This window comes from Bidens hawaiensis, unplaced genomic scaffold (assembly GCF_021521415.1).
Source record: "Bidens hawaiensis isolate Kalapana, Puna unplaced genomic scaffold, B.hawaiensis_p1.1 tig00030154_1, whole genome shotgun sequence".
NCBI lineage: Eukaryota > Viridiplantae > Streptophyta > Magnoliopsida > Asterales > Asteraceae > Bidens > Bidens hawaiensis.
This window is the reverse complement of record NW_027494999.1, coordinates 175658-194519: the sequence shown is the minus strand read 5'-3', so window position 1 is coordinate 194519 and position 18862 is coordinate 175658. Positions and strand designations below refer to the sequence as shown.

General features: G+C 37.7%; 1 pseudogene across 1 annotated transcript in view; it reads right to left on the bottom strand.

Moving 5' to 3' along the window:
* Nucleotides 1-1560: 1560 nt before the first annotated feature.
* LOC143579882 (uncharacterized) overlaps nt 1561-18862 on the bottom strand; it is a 41876-nt pseudogene continuing 24574 nt past the window's right edge. Inside the window, exons 2-14 of the transcript XR_013143545.1 lie at nt 6441-6497; nt 6274-6348; nt 6141-6190; nt 5943-6032; nt 5291-5347; nt 5014-5083; nt 4801-4862; nt 4542-4629; nt 4414-4466; nt 4187-4331; nt 4039-4123; nt 3822-3948; nt 1561-1816 (exon numbers count right to left, since the gene is read on the bottom strand). The product of XR_013143545.1 is annotated as an uncharacterized LOC143579882 (transcript). The remainder of the gene's footprint in view (nt 1817-3821; nt 3949-4038; nt 4124-4186; nt 4332-4413; nt 4467-4541; nt 4630-4800; nt 4863-5013; nt 5084-5290; nt 5348-5942; nt 6033-6140; nt 6191-6273; nt 6349-6440; nt 6498-18862) is intronic.

Genomic DNA, 18862 nt, shown 5'->3' with positions numbered 1-18862 from the left:
ACACTATTGTCATTCATTCTATTCTATGACTTCGGTGTTTTCGATCCAATTTCATTACAGATACATAAGATTTATGTAAATGATCTGTTGATATCACATCATATTTTACACACTGTCCAAATATATAACATTTTTTATATTTGCATTTTATTATATTTCTAGCTTGTTTGATAGACGTGTCCCAAACCTAATAATAATAATAATAATCTATTTCAAAGTTATACTATAAGATTTGAACCCTCGATCTTTAAAGTGAGAAAACATGTGTTACACCATGAGATATCACTAGGATAATGCCCTTTTGGTATATAATATACTAAAAGTCATACTAATTTATCCACATATTTTTATACCATTATTTATTTATAAATATTTAAAGAAAAGAAAAAAATAATCAATTCCGTATTTCCATCTTTCTATCTCTTTAAATGCATATATGCCCAACTCAAAAGTTTTGCATATTTCTGTCTCCTCTAATGAAAATTTAATATTGACAAAATTGTCTTTTCATAACTTAAACAACTCTACCCAAAAATGCTCTTCTTGAAAAAATATCAAAAAAAAGCCCCTTGTCTTGATTTAGCTTTCGGGCTTAGTTTAACTTTCTAGGTTAGATTTTTTTTAGCCGGGGGGGGGGGGGGGGCTTAGCTTTGGGTGGTTTAGCTTTCTTGGGGTGCTTAGGTTTTTCTGAGTTTTTGGTTTAAAGCACACCAAATTAAGGGTAAAATAGTTAACACATAAACTATTTTTAATTAAAATATATCAAAATTAGTAAATTTGTCATTTTTATAATTATAAAGAAAATATGCAATTAAAACTTTGGTTGGGTATATATGTATTTAACAAAGTTTGGAAGAGGAAAATATATGATTGCTCTACAAAAAGTAATATTTTACTTAGTGTTGTAACATTCTCAAAATAATGTATTCTCCAACATAAGTCTAATGATTAAGTGGGTTCATTTCAAACCTAGCGCTTCAAGTATCCCTTAGTGTTTCAAATTTATTTATCATATCGGTTCAACTTAAAATTAATGTTTACAGAGTTAGTAATAAACCAAAATGATGTTGATACTTATGTGGTGGAGTGTAATATTGTTTTAACTATGATAGAGCACATGTGATACACGGGTGCTTAGAAATAACAAAAAAATTAAATTTAATTATAACATACATTATGGATTAATAAGATAAAAATAATGATTAACAAAATGTTACAATTACAATCCATAAATCTCTAAAAACCTCTTTGAATACAACATTGGATATTGACTTAAATTTTTAATGATTTGCTAGCATTTACTTATAAGTGAATTAACAATATATCATTTATAAGTCAAGAAATCAAACACAATTACCACTTAAGTGTAGTTGGTAAACATATTAAGTTTGAAACAAGAGGTCTTGGGTTCAAGACTTGTATCACATATTGTCTTTAGAAGAAGAGATGATAAAACAGGAAACTGCTCACATGACATTTACATGGACTCCTATGGAGCTATTGACGGGGATTAACCATGTATCGCCCATCTTATTATTTGGTAACAAGTTGATACATTTCTATACATCATAAATGTTTAAATAGAAGCATTAGATTATAACAATTTGGTGTTTGTAACCGTCTCCCCAATGTTTTCATGTGTGCATGAAGCTATCTAGTAGTTCTGAAACTATAACATATCCCGCACCTCCAATTACTAATGAAAGGGTTAACCAGCCTCCAGGCACAAGCTCGGGAATATTTGAGGACGAAGAAGAACCCGAGTATCTATCAGACCAAGACATTGCAGCAGGAAGAACACCAAACAACACTAGAACTACACAAACACAAATGGAACCAGCCATTGTTAGCATTCTACACATGCGCGAAAGCAAATAAACGAGCACCCTTTATCCAACCGGGCCGACCTGCTCGATCTCCTGGCTAAAAGCTCGAATCAAGTCCAACTTAAACCACCTCGAGCCATAGCCTAGGCTTCACTTAACGAGCTCAAGCTAGCTAGCGAGCCTAAAGGATCCTATTATTTATATAACTTATTTATTTAATATATATAATAATTTTCATTATATCTAAAACTATGATAAAAAAAATAATTAAATAACATATATTAAGTTATGTATACAACTTTTACTTATAAAAATATATTACGAATAATTAGATAATCAATGAGACGGCTCGAGCTATAAAAATAAATGTGGAACCAAGCGAAGCTCGATCTCTGCTTGGCTCGTTTAAACCCATAGTCAGCAGAAACTAAATAAATGATTATGATTTGAATGCAATTTCTCATTTCTCTTTGTTGAAAGGTGCTTTTGGATATTTAACATAGAGAACATTTTACATCAGCAATGTGCAATGTCCACAAGATTGGTAAATGACTAGCATAAGTGGCATTTTACCTGGTCTTATTGGTTAGTGTGGTATTGGTAGGGCCCGTGAGTTTCTGATTGTGGGTTCTCACAGCAATAAATGATCAATAATGAGATCCCCGAAATATAGGAGTTTGGGGTGTTGGTTCAGTTCAGACGGAGCAGGTAATAGACTTGGCCCAACAGTTGTTTTGTTTGGAGACTAGAACTATAGTTTATGGTAGAATTGATTTATTAGTGTTTAATTTGGAAATGTTTAGTTGAATTACACACACGGTCAGCCATTTGTACAAATAACTTGTGTATTGAGTTTGTTTATTATAAGCAATAGATGATATTATGTGTGTTCATTTTAGTAATGTTAGGTCGTTTGTTATGACGAATTAGCTACCATACATTATCATCTCAAACCTATTACTGTAGTTTTCAAATGCAAAACGGATATGATTTGCCGCAAATTTTAGCACTTGTGTTATTCTATATGTATTGCATTTGATTAAAGATTAAAGAAACTGGTAACTTTTGCTAGAATAAGTTAAACCCATGTTAAACTAAATACATCTATATATTTTTTGATAGAAGTTAATTAGTGATGAATTCAGTGCAGGTGAATGATGGTTTATACCTATTATAACATAAAGTGTGTGATTGAAAGCATATTACTTTTATTTGGCTGATATCATCAGGATCTTATTTGAAGTCCGTGAGGCCTTTTTATTGCACAAATTATGTTCTGTTCCTGATCTTGATAGGTCAAGAGTGGTTTTTGATATAAGATGTCCACCTACTATCAAACGGCTGCATGGAGATCAAGAAAGACATAGATGTCCACATTGTTGTATGTATTATGGTACCAAAAATGGGTCAAAATTTTGGCATCGTTTTGGAGTTTGTCACATCAATTTTCTGTCATTTTTTTCACATGATTGTTTTGGCACCGTAATGTATAAAAACTTTGGCACTTTTATTTGATTTTGATGATTGCCATTCGTATTTTTATCTTTCTTACTTCAAAGCTCGTCATAAAGAAAAGTAGATTATACATGAAAGAAAATAATGAAAAAACGCAGAAAAGAAAACCTGGTAAAAACGCAACAAAAAAAGAAAAGAAAAAAAACTCATAGCAAAACATAAAAAAAAAAAGAAAGAAAGGAAGCACAAAGAAAAAGTTTGTAACAAAGACAAAAGAAAAGGAATAAAAAGCTAGTTAAATATGAAAATTTGAGAAACTTAAAAGTTTTAGTAAAAAAAATAAGGGTAAAATAGTCATTCTAGAATCTATTTTTAATAAAATATATTAAAATGGGTAATTTGATAATTTTTAATTAATGCAATTTTGGTTTTGGGTTGGATAAATATGCAATTAATGAAATTAACAAGGGGATCGATGCAATTGTCTCATTTAAAAAATAACCGAAGTAGGATCTGAAGCATAACTGATAATAAACATACCTCCATAAGTTCCAGCAAAATCCAATGCTTTGAAAAATATCAGGGTCTAACAATGACAGTATTAATGGTGGAAACAATGTCAGAAGGTAAGGCAACGGTCTATTTCTATCAGATGGCAATTTCAACACTGCAACAACATAAGCATATGCATGAATAATTTAAATTTAAAAAGAATTAGATAATACGATTATTATTACATAAGAAAGAAGTAACTTACAGTCGGATAGGAAGTCAGAGAGGCCCAAAACAAATCCAATATAAGAAGTTGCAATCGCAAGGAGCGAAAACGCCCCAACAATAGGCTGCACACATCATTTTTATTATTTGATAAATATAAAATAAATAATGTGAAAACAAATACTGACCCCAACAACTCCATTAGTAGCTTGCAAAGCCTGCAGTGGGTCAGCAATCTTATCTGTGCCTGTTGTTTCAATCGTTCCAAGAATGACAGCATTCCAGATAAGAAAGAGACCGAGGGGAATTGCAGTGCCTAGAATAATCGAATTTCTGCAAGTAAATATTTAAATAAATATACATAAATATAAATTTATTTGAATTTGATATATCATGTCATGTGTCATTGTGTCACCTTATTTTTGACAGGTCTCCTTCCAGATTTGTACAAATAACAGGCACTACATTCTAAAGTGAGCAAATTACTTAAAATAAATTATTATTATGATAAATGTTATTATGTATTGAAACCAGAATTGTTACCTGATAAACGAAAGAGAGTGCTATTATAGGTATACTAGCGGGAATAGCTTGCAAGTTAGCCTTCAAAAGAGCATCCCCCCGCAGCCGCCTATAAAAATATTATTAATATGTATACTATTAATAATATCAAAGAATGATGCTAATTAGTGGAACAAATCATGACATTAAGCGTTTATTCAGACCTTAAATTCATTCGTATGCTGTGAATTATAATTTAATTAATTCTTCTTATTTTGTGCTTCAGCTTAAAGTCACCAACACACTTAAATAAATGCCAATATATTTTGCGTAAGTAAATGGAATATGTTCTGCATAGTCTTTCTATATACATTTCTGCTTAAAACTCTAGCAAAATAAACAGAAAAAAGTTGAGAACAAAATCAACAAATTATGAAAAAAGTAATCATGATTTGTAGAACTCTCATTAGTGAAATTAGCAAAAATCTATTAGTTCATAAGTTATGAAAAATACCACTAACGCTGCAAAAGAAATTATGATGCCCGCCACTAGAACTCCATTGACTACATCAATAAGCTGCTGGCTACATAAAATATATTAACGGTTCAGTCACTAGCATATTTTCTAAAATTGCACTAAATGTAAGTGTAATAACAACAGCTACTAATTTATAAAGATGCCGGAATAGGCTTTCACCAAAATATACACAAAATACCAAGTGCATTAGGATTTCTGATATTTATTAACGGTTAATATAAAACTTGAAATAAATGATAACAGAAAAAAAGACCTTCCAAAGTAGCAAATGCCGCCCAGTAGAAGTGAAAACATGGATGCACATTCCCATCTACAATCATAACCGTGCTGTCAATATTATGGGGACTTATATATGACACTAGTAAGTCTAGAATGCTCAAACTGGAAACTCATGTTAATGTTTACTTCATGTCTCTTCTAAATAGAAAGTAAACAGCATGATACATTCATAATGACCCATTTACCCCTATCGTCACATTTGTCAATATTATGAGAACTTATTTTATATGACACTATTAAGTCTAGAATGCTCACATTTGCATTGAACCATTTAGCCCTCTAGTAATTAACATACACACTCATAGTGACTCATTTAGACCTTATAAAACATTCTTTCAATCGAGCATAATTGCAATACTTTTGAACATCTCTAACACAAGTTAATTCACTTTTAATATAAATTAATTATTTGTTAGCTAGGATGCTATTTGATCCCAAGTTATTAGCACAAATGAGTATTTTTTAATATTAAGGATTCAAGTGAACATATAAATACCTACATGTTGACAATAACTGTACTAACATATATTATGCATGAAAAGTTGGTCTGTTATAAGATTAAGGATCTCATTTTAAAGCATGAAAATTAGATGCTTGAAATATGGTTACAAGAACATAAATCATACACTGGGATGCCAAGGATGTTTGTCAAGATGTCTGATGAACGGGCCACATAGGCAACAAGAAGGGCGTAATGTATAAAAATATATGACCAGCTGCAAGAACAGAGTGGGACTGTTATTGTTACAACAACAACAACAACAATAATAATAACAATATACTTCATCAGGTAATAAGAAATTCAGGATATTTGATCATCTTACCAAGCAATCTGAACTCCAACTGCCCCAAGAGTTCTTGTAGCCATTGATACCTGAGCATGAAATGTTAAAATGAAGTATAGTTTTTATTCTGTCACCTAATAATTTATCGTTGCGTAAAAAATGTTGTAATTACCAATGATACCCCACCGGAGCCCAGTTGGGACATTGTGTTTACATTAACTTCAGCTATCAGTAAGCCAGTCACAACCTGCAGGATACCGATTTTTGTAATGTTGTATAATAAGATACATATATTGAGGAGGCAGGCAGAAAAGGTAATTAAATACTAGTACCATATACATCCAAGAAAGAATGCAAGTGAGTAACTGCAGGAATAGCAAGAATTCCTGCACCAACCTGTTTAATAGAAATAAAGAGTGAGTGTGAGAGAGATTACTACTTACAGTGGTTCCAGCAACGAGAAGGACCGAACCGGTGACGCTTCCTGGAGAGAAAGAGAGAGAGCACAACAATCAATCAATCAATCAATTAAGTAAGTATAATTTTAACATGAATATGAGAGTGAGCAAGCAGCAACAACATTAAGTTAAATAATAATAATAATAATACCAGGCTGTCTTTGAAGAGTAGCTGGATTGAGGTTAGAAAAGAGGCGCCTCTCAAACTGCAATTGAGATTGTTGATTGAGTTTGAGTGGAGTCTGTTGGCGTTGGCGTTTGGAAGAACAGAAGCATCGTAATTGTGGATTGGTGTAATGAGGAAGATGATGATGATGATGATGATGATGATTGGAAGAAGTAGAAGAAGAAGAAGAAAGTGATAACCCACCCACCTAATGGCGCAATCGTCACCACCACCATCTTTCTTTCTTTTCTCTTCTTCCCTTCACCCGCAAACCAATCAAAAGCATTTCTATTTTAACTAAACAACACAATGTGATATTTTTCCTCCTAAATCAACAGGACATGAGTTTAACGCGGTGTTTCCGAAAGAAGGGAATTACCTAGGGAAAGGAAAATGGGTGATTTTATTTTATGTTTTGAGTTTAATGAAAAAGGAAGGAAAAAAGGGAAATTAAACATTTTAGGTGTTCCGAGTTAAGAAGAAAATAAAAGAAAGATACATTTTCCTATTATACCCTTAAAGTAAACTATAATACGGAGTTAGATATAAGGGTACTTTAGGAATTGATAAAAGTTATAAATTAAACATAAATATTATCTCTCATAATCTCTCCAATTTAGGAGGATAATAATATGTTTATATTTTCTAGCATTTTCCTTCCTTTCCCCTCCCCTCTCTTTCTTAAAAAATCTCAGGAGCATAATTTTTTTTTTATATTTTCCTCTCTTTTCCTTCCTCTCCTCTCGTTAAATGAGACTCGGGAACACAGTGTAAGTTTTAAAGAGAAATTCAAAAATATAAATCAAACATAATAATTTGACTCGATTAAACTTAGTTATAAACGTTTGGGGCGTATTCACCTTTTTGCTTAATCAGCTTCACTTCACTGATTGAGTTCGTCTTTTGTGTTATCTTGGACCTATAATACGAGTATAACAATTTTTTATTACTAGATCAACGATCTAGCTTAAGATCTTTAGTCTTTTTCGCATAATCTTCACCTCGATTATATTTTCTTTTTCGAACCTTTAGTTCAAATCATATTTCCTTTATTAAATATGTTCGAAACTTTAGTTCGACTTGTTTACTTTTCTAAACACTACGTTTCTTCTTCTCGAAGAAACGTAAACTTTATTTCTTTATTTATTTTAGAAACTTAAATAATATTTTTATTTAATAACAAAGAATTATTTTATCTCAATATCCTTTATTTATATTTTTCTTTGTTTATACTTTCGAGGTATCGATTATAACCTCGACTAGGGTCTGAGCGCATTTTAATAATATTTTATTCAAGCAAAACCCCTACCTTGATTGGCTTAATAAACACCTAGACTTTCAACAGCACTTCGGCACTTGCATGCTTATCGAGGTGTTCTTGGTTAATTCTTGGCACGCACAACGAGGTTACGTTCAGTGTTCGCCAGGTCGTGCACGTACTTCGAGATAGAATGTCGGTTATTTTTGGGTGGCACGAACTTCGAGGTATTGTCGGTGTTGGGCACAATTTACGAGGTAACGGTCGTCGGGTCGAGGGCACGGGAAACGAGGAAGATAAAGAGAAGGTATACCGGAGAGATGTGAAGATGGGATGATGAAATGAGAGGGCTTGATGCCCTATTTATAGAGCTGTACCGCGAGGGGTCTTGAAAATGATCCATCGCGTATCGCGATGAAGTTGGCGACATATTTAATGAATATTATAATCCATCGTGTCATCACTTGGTTTTCTACGTATGCCACGTGGCGTGACACGCGTCTTGAGCTGTCAGACCACGTCATCGCGATACGCGATGACATAGTGGCTTTGGGGATCGCCTATCGCGACATTGCCCATTTCTAGGACTTTGTGACATACCCATCGCGGTACGAGATGGGCTGTGTTTCTGATCCATCGCGTATCGCGATGGGTCAAGAAAACTAATTTTTCAATTTTGGTCCTTTAACTTTGATATTTTGTCACATCCTAATCTCGTTTTCACTTTCCAAAAACATTAAGGCGGCTCTCAAGCGACTCGCGGCGATGCGAGCGTGCGAAATGTGCCATCAAAGCGCCACATTGCGCCCATCGCCCGAGCCCGTTCCCGTGCCCGTGTGTGTCGGGTGTTTCGCACCCTCCGCTAGGACCAATGGTTTACGCATGTCATAAACGAATATTACTATGAAAACTTATCTCCTTATAAAAAGCTTCCAAGTATTTCCTACTTTTCATGTGGGATGAATTTTATCTTTCTTATTTATACCCATGTGAAGGAGTTATATTTTATTCATTCTTTCCATGTAGGATGGATTCCTTCCATTTCCGTAATATGGAATTCTTCCAACTTAATATATATATATATATATATATATATATATATATATATATATATTATTTCTTTACCATATTTATTATTAAAATATTTTTGGATCCCTCTATTTTCAAAGTTGACATTTTTAACCAATATAAATATGGTATTTTTCGAGATTTTACATGAATGTTTAGTAAAGGATTATTAATGAAAACTCCAGCCAGCTTAACCCTATCCAGGGACTCTACCCCTTAGACCCTGCTAGGGGCTGCCGCCCCTAGAACCCCGCTGCCAGGGGCGCTGCCCCCGGATCCCTGTTCGTTGAGCGTTTTACTAACCTAAAAGTATGATATAGTTAGAAGTAGTTAATTAATACTTATAATTATTACACAGTAAGCCTTGCACAACTAAGGAGGGGCATTAAAGTTAACTCAGAGAGGAACATGACACATGTGAGTTTCTAGCCCTTTTCCCTGTTATGTTTTTTCGGGGCTGTGTGCATACTCTATGTAATAGGTTTAACACTTATTATATTTTGGTAAGTGTATAACATGTGAACGTGTATGTATAAAGGTATATTATTATATGTATATATGACAGAAGATATGTATGGATGTGTGGCAGTATGGTTATCTGTAAAAAAAGGATCAAACCATAATAATATCTTAGATAGAAGAGACCAGACCCTAATAATAACTTAGATGGTCGAGGTAGTTATGCATGAAGTATGAAAGTATAACGAATGTACGTGTGTATGAATGTATGTATGTAAGTATGAAGGAAAGGTAAACATGTTAAGTATGTAATATGTATATTCGGATATGTATGTATTAGTATGTGAAGTATGTTACCTTATTAACTAGAACTCACTCAGCATAGCTGACTTTTTGTATGCACGCATGTAAATAGGATAACGGGGTTGGCTTGAGGATGTCACATGGTATGGACTAAGTGGTTGGCATCTAAAGAAGGAATACATGATGTTTTATATTGAGACCATTGTGATGTTGGTTTGTAAGAAACTGTTGACTTTTTATTATTTCACGAAAAGTTTTATTCACTCTGATATTTGAACTGTGTTTATGAGTAAATCCAACACCAAAGTACGGCACCCGGGCTCGGGGCCTTACAAGTTGATATCAGATTAAGGGCCGGACCGGTGGTGCTAGGTCCTGCGAGGACGCTGGACCCCTAAGGGGGGTGGATTGTGATACCCCACTTCGGTTGAGGAGGAGAACCAAGCCTTCTTTTTAAGGAGGTGGATACCTTCCCTATCATGACGCGTTTTTGGTGCTTAATGGTAGTGGATCATGTTGGTGCATGATGTCAGTAGTTCAGTGTCTAGTGTCTGTAATCGCGTTTGTAATGTTTTATGTTTTGTATAAGCGAAGTTGCTAACAAGTTCGCTGATATGGGCGAACTTGTTAGACAAGCGAAGTTAGTGACAACTTCGCCTGAACATGCCAGGCGAAGTTGTCGTGATTATATAAGCCATCTGTTACGGCTTATTAGTTAATGATATACATTCAGTTTTACAGAGAGTATTCGAGAGAGAGAGTCTGTAATCAAGTGATCTTCGTATCACGTGTTTAAGGTTGGTATACAACGTATTTGATTATCGTATCGTGTGTTAATCGTATTGTTTTCTATACTCGTAACGTCTTACGTAGGGATTCCGCACCTGCGTAGTACGCGATATCTCGTGTAGATCCGGCTGGGAACCTACAATTGGTATCAGAGCTTTTGCTCGATTGTGTGGTTCGGGATTATCACGCGGGTATAGAAATCGTTCCGTTCGACTATTCGCGGGACGAGTTTTCTGAGTTTTTGTGTCATACTCATCTCCTACAAGCTTAAACAACCCATAACACCTTCACAAACCTCGAAAAACCCAGAAATCTAATCTGCAGAAACTTCGTGTTCATCAGGCGAAGTTGCCGTCACTGTTACTAGGGTTTCGGCGAAGATATAAGGTTAAGCGAAGTTATCCACAACTTCGCCTACCTCTTCAAGTTCGCTTACCTTAAGCGAAGTTACCCACAACTTCGCCTACCTCCTAAGTTCGCTCAACTTAAGCGAAGTTATTCTCAACTTCGCCAATCCGGCGAATTTAAGAAAGTGAGCGACGTTACAAATTCACGCGAAGTTAAGCTTTAAGCGAAGTTATCCACAACTTCGCCTACTGTGCTGTTTGAAAATAAAATTTTTGATTTTCGGATTTCTTTGAGTTTTGAGAAAGATGTCTTCGATAAACATTACCGAATTAGTAAAGATGGAAGTAGAAGCAGGTTCGGCTACAAAAGCACCCAAGATGCTTAAGAAAACTGATTATGTAGCGTGGAAAGACCGTTTTGAACAATATGTCAAGTATCAAGATGCCAAGATGTGGGTATGCATACAAGATGGTTACATTCCACCTACTACTGAGTATGAAGGTCGTGATCAGATCAAGAAGTACAAAGAGATGGAAGATGAAGAGAAGAAAATGTATGAAGCCGAAAGCAAAGCTCATGCAGCAATTACAATGGCTCTTCCACAAGAGATTCTGCACACTTTCAGAAAGTACAAAACTGCTAGAGAGCTTTGGGAAGCTCTTGAAAACCGTTTTGAGGGCAATGTGGGAATTCGTGCTTCGAAGATTAAACTTCTAAAAACCCAATTCTCGGTCTTCAAGTATCTGAAAAACGAATCACTTGATGATATCATCACCAGATATTATCATCTGATGACTGAACTCAGCAACTATTCAATCGCATACAAAGAAGATGAGATTGTTGAGAAGCTTCTTGATGCTCTCCCACCAAAATGGGAGATGTATACAGTGTTGATGAGAGAAGATAAAGACTTTGCTGACTATGACCTTGAGACAGCAGTTAACAAGCTAAGAACGTTTGAACTGAACATGGTACGAAAGGAAACACCTACCGATCAGGTTCAAGATCCGGGTATGTATGGGGCAAAGGTTAACTCAGGATCAAGTTCGAAAATGGAATCATCTGCTTATTACTCTAAGGGAGAGTCAGGCGCGAGCTCAACACATGAGGGACACGTATCTCTCAACATGAACGGTGATGTGTGCTATGTAGCTGGAGGGTCAAATGCTTCTCAACCACAAGCGACCAAGAGTAGTTATTCCCCAAGTGTTTCAAACAACAACTACTCGAAGATGCCCATGAGTGTCAAATCTGCTGAACAGCAGTTTGCTCTCTATGCATCTTTTATTGTTTCGTATGAGAACTACATTCAGGGAAAGATCGTTGATCCTGCAGTTTTGGATGAAGACTATGACCAGATCGATGCTGATGATCTGGAGGAGATGGATCTGCAGTGGCAGATGGCTATGATTGTCAGAAGGGTGAAGAGGTTCATGAAGAAGACTGGCAGGAAGTTTGTCGGTGAGAGGCCAGGGTTTGATAAGACGAAGGTTCGCTGCTACAACTGTCAGCAGAATGGCCACTTTGCAAAAGAATGCAAGAATGAACGTGTAGAACGCAGTCAGAACAGATCTACACAGCAGAGTGGTAGTGGTAATGACTATAGAGCCATGATTTCCAGACAGAATGAGGAGTATAACTGGAATCTGCATGTTGAAGAAGTATTTGAACATGCCAACTTGGCAAACACCGAAAATGCAGATAGTGAAAAGGGAACTGGCGAAAATGAAGCCTACATGGCAGATGTAGCAGACCAGCTCTCCGAGGTAAGTACCGAACTCCCTTGTACTAAGTGTGAACATCTGTCTGAACAACTGACAACTCTAACCGATCAGTTTGTTAGTTTGGATGCGCAATATAAAACTTTAAAAGGAATCTTAGTCGGATACGTTGTTGGGACTCCCAACAGACGGGTCTTTAATACATCGACCAGCAAGGTTGAGGTGGTGTGTAACACTGATATCACAAGTTACAAATCACCAAAACCAAGCACGGGACCCGCTGGGGTTTTTGACTATGATAGACTTTTTAAATCTTTTAACATGCCTTATTTGGATTTTGCAGAAGATGAGGAACGAATTGCTACGAAGATGATATGCGATGAGGAAGACACTTTGGTGCAAAGACCACAGTATGATGAATGTCAGCCTTCCTCGTCAAATGCTGTCAATACCCGTGCTGCCTCTACTGAAGAGGAATTCATCAATCCGTTTCACTCTCAACATCAATCAACCATGGATGAGCTATCTTCGAACTTGGAAGATAATCTAAATGTCAGTTCGGTTCCGACTACGAGAATTCACAAAAATCACCCGTTGGAGAATGTGATAGGTGATCTGTCCGCCGGTGTACAAACAAGAAAAAGCGTGAATGAGCACACCTGTGTTTACACAAGCATTAAAGACACGAGCATTATCAACGAATGCTTGTACACCTGCTTTATCAGCCAGATTGAACCAAAGAACTATCAAATGGCTCTTAAGGACAGCTCGTGGGTCGAAGCCATGCAAGAAGAGTTAGCTCAGTTTAAGAAAATGGAAGTATGGAATTTGGTTGAAAAACCGAAGAATGTGCATGCGATAGGCACTAAGTGGGTCTTTAAATGTAAGAGAGATGAGAAAGGGGTTGTTATCAGGAATAAGGCGAGGCTGGTTGTTAAAGGCTTTAATCAGCAAGAGGGGATTGATTACAATGAAGTATTTGCTCCTGTGGCAAGATTGGAAGCCATTCGACTATTTTTGGCATTTGCTGCTCATAAGGAGATGAAGGTCTTTCAGTTGGATGTGAAGAGTGCGTTCTTAAACGGTAAAGTCGATGAGGTTGTGTATGTTGAGCAACCTCCGGGTTTTCCTGACCCTGACTTTCCCGATCACGTGTACAAGCTAAGTAAAGCGCTGTATGGACTACATCAGGCACCTCGTGCCTGGTACTCAACGTTATCCGATTACTTGCTTGAGAATGAGTTTGAAAGAGGTAAGATTGATAACACGTTGTTCTTCAAGAGAAAGGGAAGCGACTTTCTGCTGGTGCAAGTCTACGTGGACGACATTATCTTTGCTGCATCAAAGGTCGCCATGTGTCAGGAGTTTGAGGCCGTCATGAAGAAGAGATTTGAAATGAGTGCTATGGGTGAACTAACTTTCTTTTTAGGATTGCAGGTTGATCAGAAGAAAGACGGGATGTTCATTCATCAGACAAAGTATGTCCATGATGTTCTCAAACGCTTCAAGATGGAGGACAGCACTCCATATGATACTCCAGTCTGCGTCAATCACAAATTGGGTGCTGATTCAGATAACGATGCAGACGTGGACCCAACCCAATATCGGGCTATAATAGGTTTTTTAATGTACTTAACTGCTTCTAGGCCTGATATAATGTTTGCTGTTTGTCTTTGTGCACGCTTTCAGGCAAACCCAAAAGAATCTCATTTGAAGGGTGCGAAGAGGATACTGCGGTATCTCAAGGGCAAACCGAAGCTGGGGTTGTGGTACCCGAGAGGAGGAGACTTGGAGCTAGTCACTTACACAGATTCTGATTATGGAGGGTGCAATCAGAGTCGGAAATCTACAACTGGTGGATGTCAGTTTCTTGGTGGCAGATTGGTGTCGTGGCAATGCAAGAAGCAGACTTCAGTCGCAATTTCAACCTGTGAAGCAGAATACATGGCAGCATCCAACTGCTGCTCCCAGGTTCTTTGGATTCAACAACAGTTGCGCGATTATGGTCTGAATTTCTCACTCACTCCTATTTGCATTGATAACACTGCTGCTATCTTAGTAACTAACAATCCCATGAAGCACAGTAAAACTAAACATATTGACATACGTCATCATTTTATACGGGATTGTGCTGAGAAGAAACTGATTGAGCTCGAAAAGGTTGACACGTTAGATAATTTCGCTGACTTGTTCACGAAAGTGTTTGACAAAACTAGATTTCAAAACCTTGTTGAGCTGAATGGGATGATCAATCCCGAGTAACCATGCTTTGTGTTTGATTAAAAAAAAAAAAAAAAAAAAAACGTCACTATCGCTTAGAATTATGTCGGTTGCCTCAGTTTGAAGGACATGTCTTCGGATATGTTTGGTCCACATTTCTACTTGTAGAATATGAGGATAGCCATTAACCAGATGACTGAAAGTGACCGGGGCGGTTTATGATGTGTTTTTATTCTTTCGTTGAAAATTAGTCGAGTCGATCATACTTAGTTAGAAGGACACATACTTGTATGAGGTCGGTCCAGCTGATCCATTGGATCTTCGGGATAGCCGTTTACCTGAGGACTTTGTTTTGGTCGGGGCGATTGATGTTAAATTTTTTTTTTCGGGAAATGAAATTATTTTTCAAGTCTACTACTTCGTAAGAAGTTACTTTACTATGTTTAACAGAAAATTGATCCAACCTTGGAAAATGATAGATATACTGATTCTGTGTGCTTAAATAGTGAAGTTATTAGGCTTAAAAGACTTTAGAACAGTCATTGTATGTCATGGTAGCTTTTTATGGTGCGTAAAAGTAGAAGTGATACTAACTAAATCTACTCGATTTTTTGTGGAAACTCCTTAAGAGTTGTGCGTGTCTTCATACATATCTTTCCGAATGATAGGCAGAAAAGCGATTACCCAGTCATACACGAGCCCGTGAGTGTTCTGATTCCCGTGAAGATAGCGTGTCAAGACACTGCAGTGATCCAGATTCGGGACTTGCAGTTACTTTCTACTTGAAGTTGTGTATATACATGTTAGATTAAAAAAAAAAAAAAAAATTCTAGAGTTCATAATGATAATGATTATCAATCAAGACACAAGAAGGTGAACGGGAAGCAGAGTCTAAGATCGAAGAGTAATTACTACTTAATCAGACACTACGGGTCAAGGTCAATTCGGGGTGACTTGGGGAAAGCCAAATACGCCTTGAGAATAGATAGGAGGCATCATAATCTCTGAGTTGTTGCCCACTTAAGTTTTGAGCTTAATTGAACCTAACTCGTATCACAGAAACGATAAAACCATTTTAAGTAGATTACCTGCTTACAACCTGTTTCTTTATGTCATAATACAGCTGAACACGGATCTGTGTGACAGTCACGTAATTAGTATGATTCCTGTTCGGATCTTTTCTAAAACATGGTAGTCCCTGTCGAGACTGAAATTTGATCCCGTGTACTTTAATTTTTCAAATTTTTGTTAGTTTTGGAGTTTTATGATTTTATACCTGGTTACTTGGTCTTGATCGTTTCATTTAACGCTTTAAAGGATGTATTAAAACTTAATTGCAAATCGTTCAATGTATAGGGGTGTATTTTGTAAATACCGGCGAACTTGTGCTTAACTTCGCCTGGAATAGGCGAAGTTATAGACAACTTCGCCTATACTAACTTTGACCCTATATAAAGGAATTTAAAGGTCAAACGATTTCATTATTTCAAAATAACAGCGAACTTATCCTCTGATATTTCAGCGAACTTATCGATATCTCAAATCAGTTTTTGTTACCTCGATTCAGATCAGATTCAAGGTGTGTAGGGTTCCATATTCGTATAATCATTGTCGTTAATGTTAATCACAGGTCGATACAACCCGTTTCGTGACCTCGATTATTTGAAACCTAAACACCCGATTTTCAAACTTGATATTACGTGATAGTAATGTGCATGAACGTCTAAAACTTCATAAAATCATGTATTTCGGAGTCCACGATCTCCGAAATCATCATCTACACGTCGTTCAATATCCCTAACTGTTGCCGATTCAAATTCGGTGAAGTTATCCGTAACTTCGCCTGAGGTTTAACTTCGCCTGATTATTGATTTTGAAACAGTTTATGAGGCGATGTTGTGATTAGGCGAAGTTATCAGTAACTTCGCCTGGACCATTTTACTTAACTATTATCAGACGAAGTTCAAGTTGAAGCGAAGTTGTTTCCCAACTTCGCCTCACCTTTAACTTCGCCTATACAGTATTGATCACAACTTCGCTCATGGTAACAGGCGAACTTGTGATTCGCTTTGAAGTTTACCTAACTTAACCTGTTTGTTGAAGATATGGCTGCTGTTGCTGGAGCAGGTGGTGCAGGCGGTGATGATGGAGGTGATCAACAAAGACAGTTCTTCCCGGGTCATAACATGTTTATAAACCTTAGACCCGGAGGCGAGCGGAGTTGATGATTTCCGCGAAATCATCACATTCCTTTTACGCTCGAGGATATTCCACGCCATTACAACAACTCTGCCGATATCCTTACCCAACATTGAGGATTTCTGACAGACTGTGGAATACGACTGTAGAGTCGAGCCCCCGGTGATGCGTGTAACAGTCAACGGTCAGATTGTTCAGTTCTCTTCTGAACAAATCCGAGCGGCATTACGATTTGGGAACGAGACAAGGGATGACCCAACCGAGTTTGTAGCTCCTTTCCGTGATGGAGCGTTTTAAGGATGGGATACTCTGGTCCCTTGGGGGATACACAGAGGAGGAAAGGCTTTCTACTTGACCAGTGGCGCTTTCTCATGCATGTTATGATAGTATGCATGTCAGGGAGAAAGGCGGGCACTGATGGCATGGGCGCGACCATGCAGTCAGCAATGACTGCTCTGACATACAACAAGCGATTCAGCTTTAGTCAGATGGTCTTTTATGAGATTGATCGTCAACGAAGAGCGATGGCGCGTGAGCGGTTCATCATGTATCCAAGATTCCTTCAAAAGATCTTGAATCATGTTGCTCCAACACTTCCTCAGCGCCGTCCGATCCGATATGTAGAGAGTGTGAACAAACGGATCTTCGCCCAATGCAGATCCTCCAGTGCGAGGAGCAAACCTGAGCTTCGTCCTCGCCATACTCCACTTTTTGGGTACTTAATTAACCCGGGGTATGTGCCTGCTCGTGGGGATGAGTTTAGGGACCCGGCACCACAACAGACAGGAGCACCTCAAGCTATAATTGCTGCTCCTGTTGTGTCACCGGAGGAGAATGTGGACCTTGACGCAGAATTTGGTGGTCAAGGATTCTTTGATATGGATCGGGTGGATCCAGAGGAGAACGTTCAGGTCCCAGTTGAACGTGCCTCGACTGTGCATGTTACTAGGGCAGCTACAATGGTGGCTGGCTCAGATTCTGATGATGAAGTGGCAGAGGCTAGAAGGATTATGGTGACTCGAGAAAGACTACATGGGAAAAGAAAGAGAACAGATGATGATGACGAGTTAGACTATGAGGAAGAGGTACAACAGTTGATAAGGAGGTCAAGAAGGGAACGGATAGGTGCAGGATCAGGAGCTGGTGAGAGCTCTAGGGTGGTACGTTTCACTCCACCAGCACTATCCGGTATGACAATGGTTCCCTCATCACTACAGGTTACAAGGCCAAGCGCTACGGGTGTTCCCGTGGTGGCTACCTCGTCTACATTTGGCCTCCCACCCACTACTTTTCAACTTTCGGCTCCGAAGATCGTTTCATTGCCGCCTCCAACCGTTACTCCATCGGAGGTCGTGGCACACTTTATAGAGTCGACTGTTGTGGCCACTGCAGGGCTATCGGTGACGATACCACCTGCGGTTACGTCTATTTCTACTTCTGAGGTCCCGGTGACATCGGAAATCCCTCCTCAGTACACTCAAGACATATCACATATGAGGTTCGATTTCGATGCAACCCTCTCAGACTCAGAACGAATAGCAGCACTTGAACGGGTCGTGGCAGAACAATCAAGGGTGAATCTTATCCAGACCCAGGCTATTCAACGCCTAGTTGCAGAGAATCAGATCCAGTCGTCCCTGCTGGTAGAACATGGAAAGATCATAGATGCTCTGAAGGAGTTCTTGGCATCTCAGGGGGAGACGAGCTGTAAAGGCGATGAGTTGAGGACCAAGAGAAGGAATGATAGAGACGATGATCCCAATGCGTCGAAA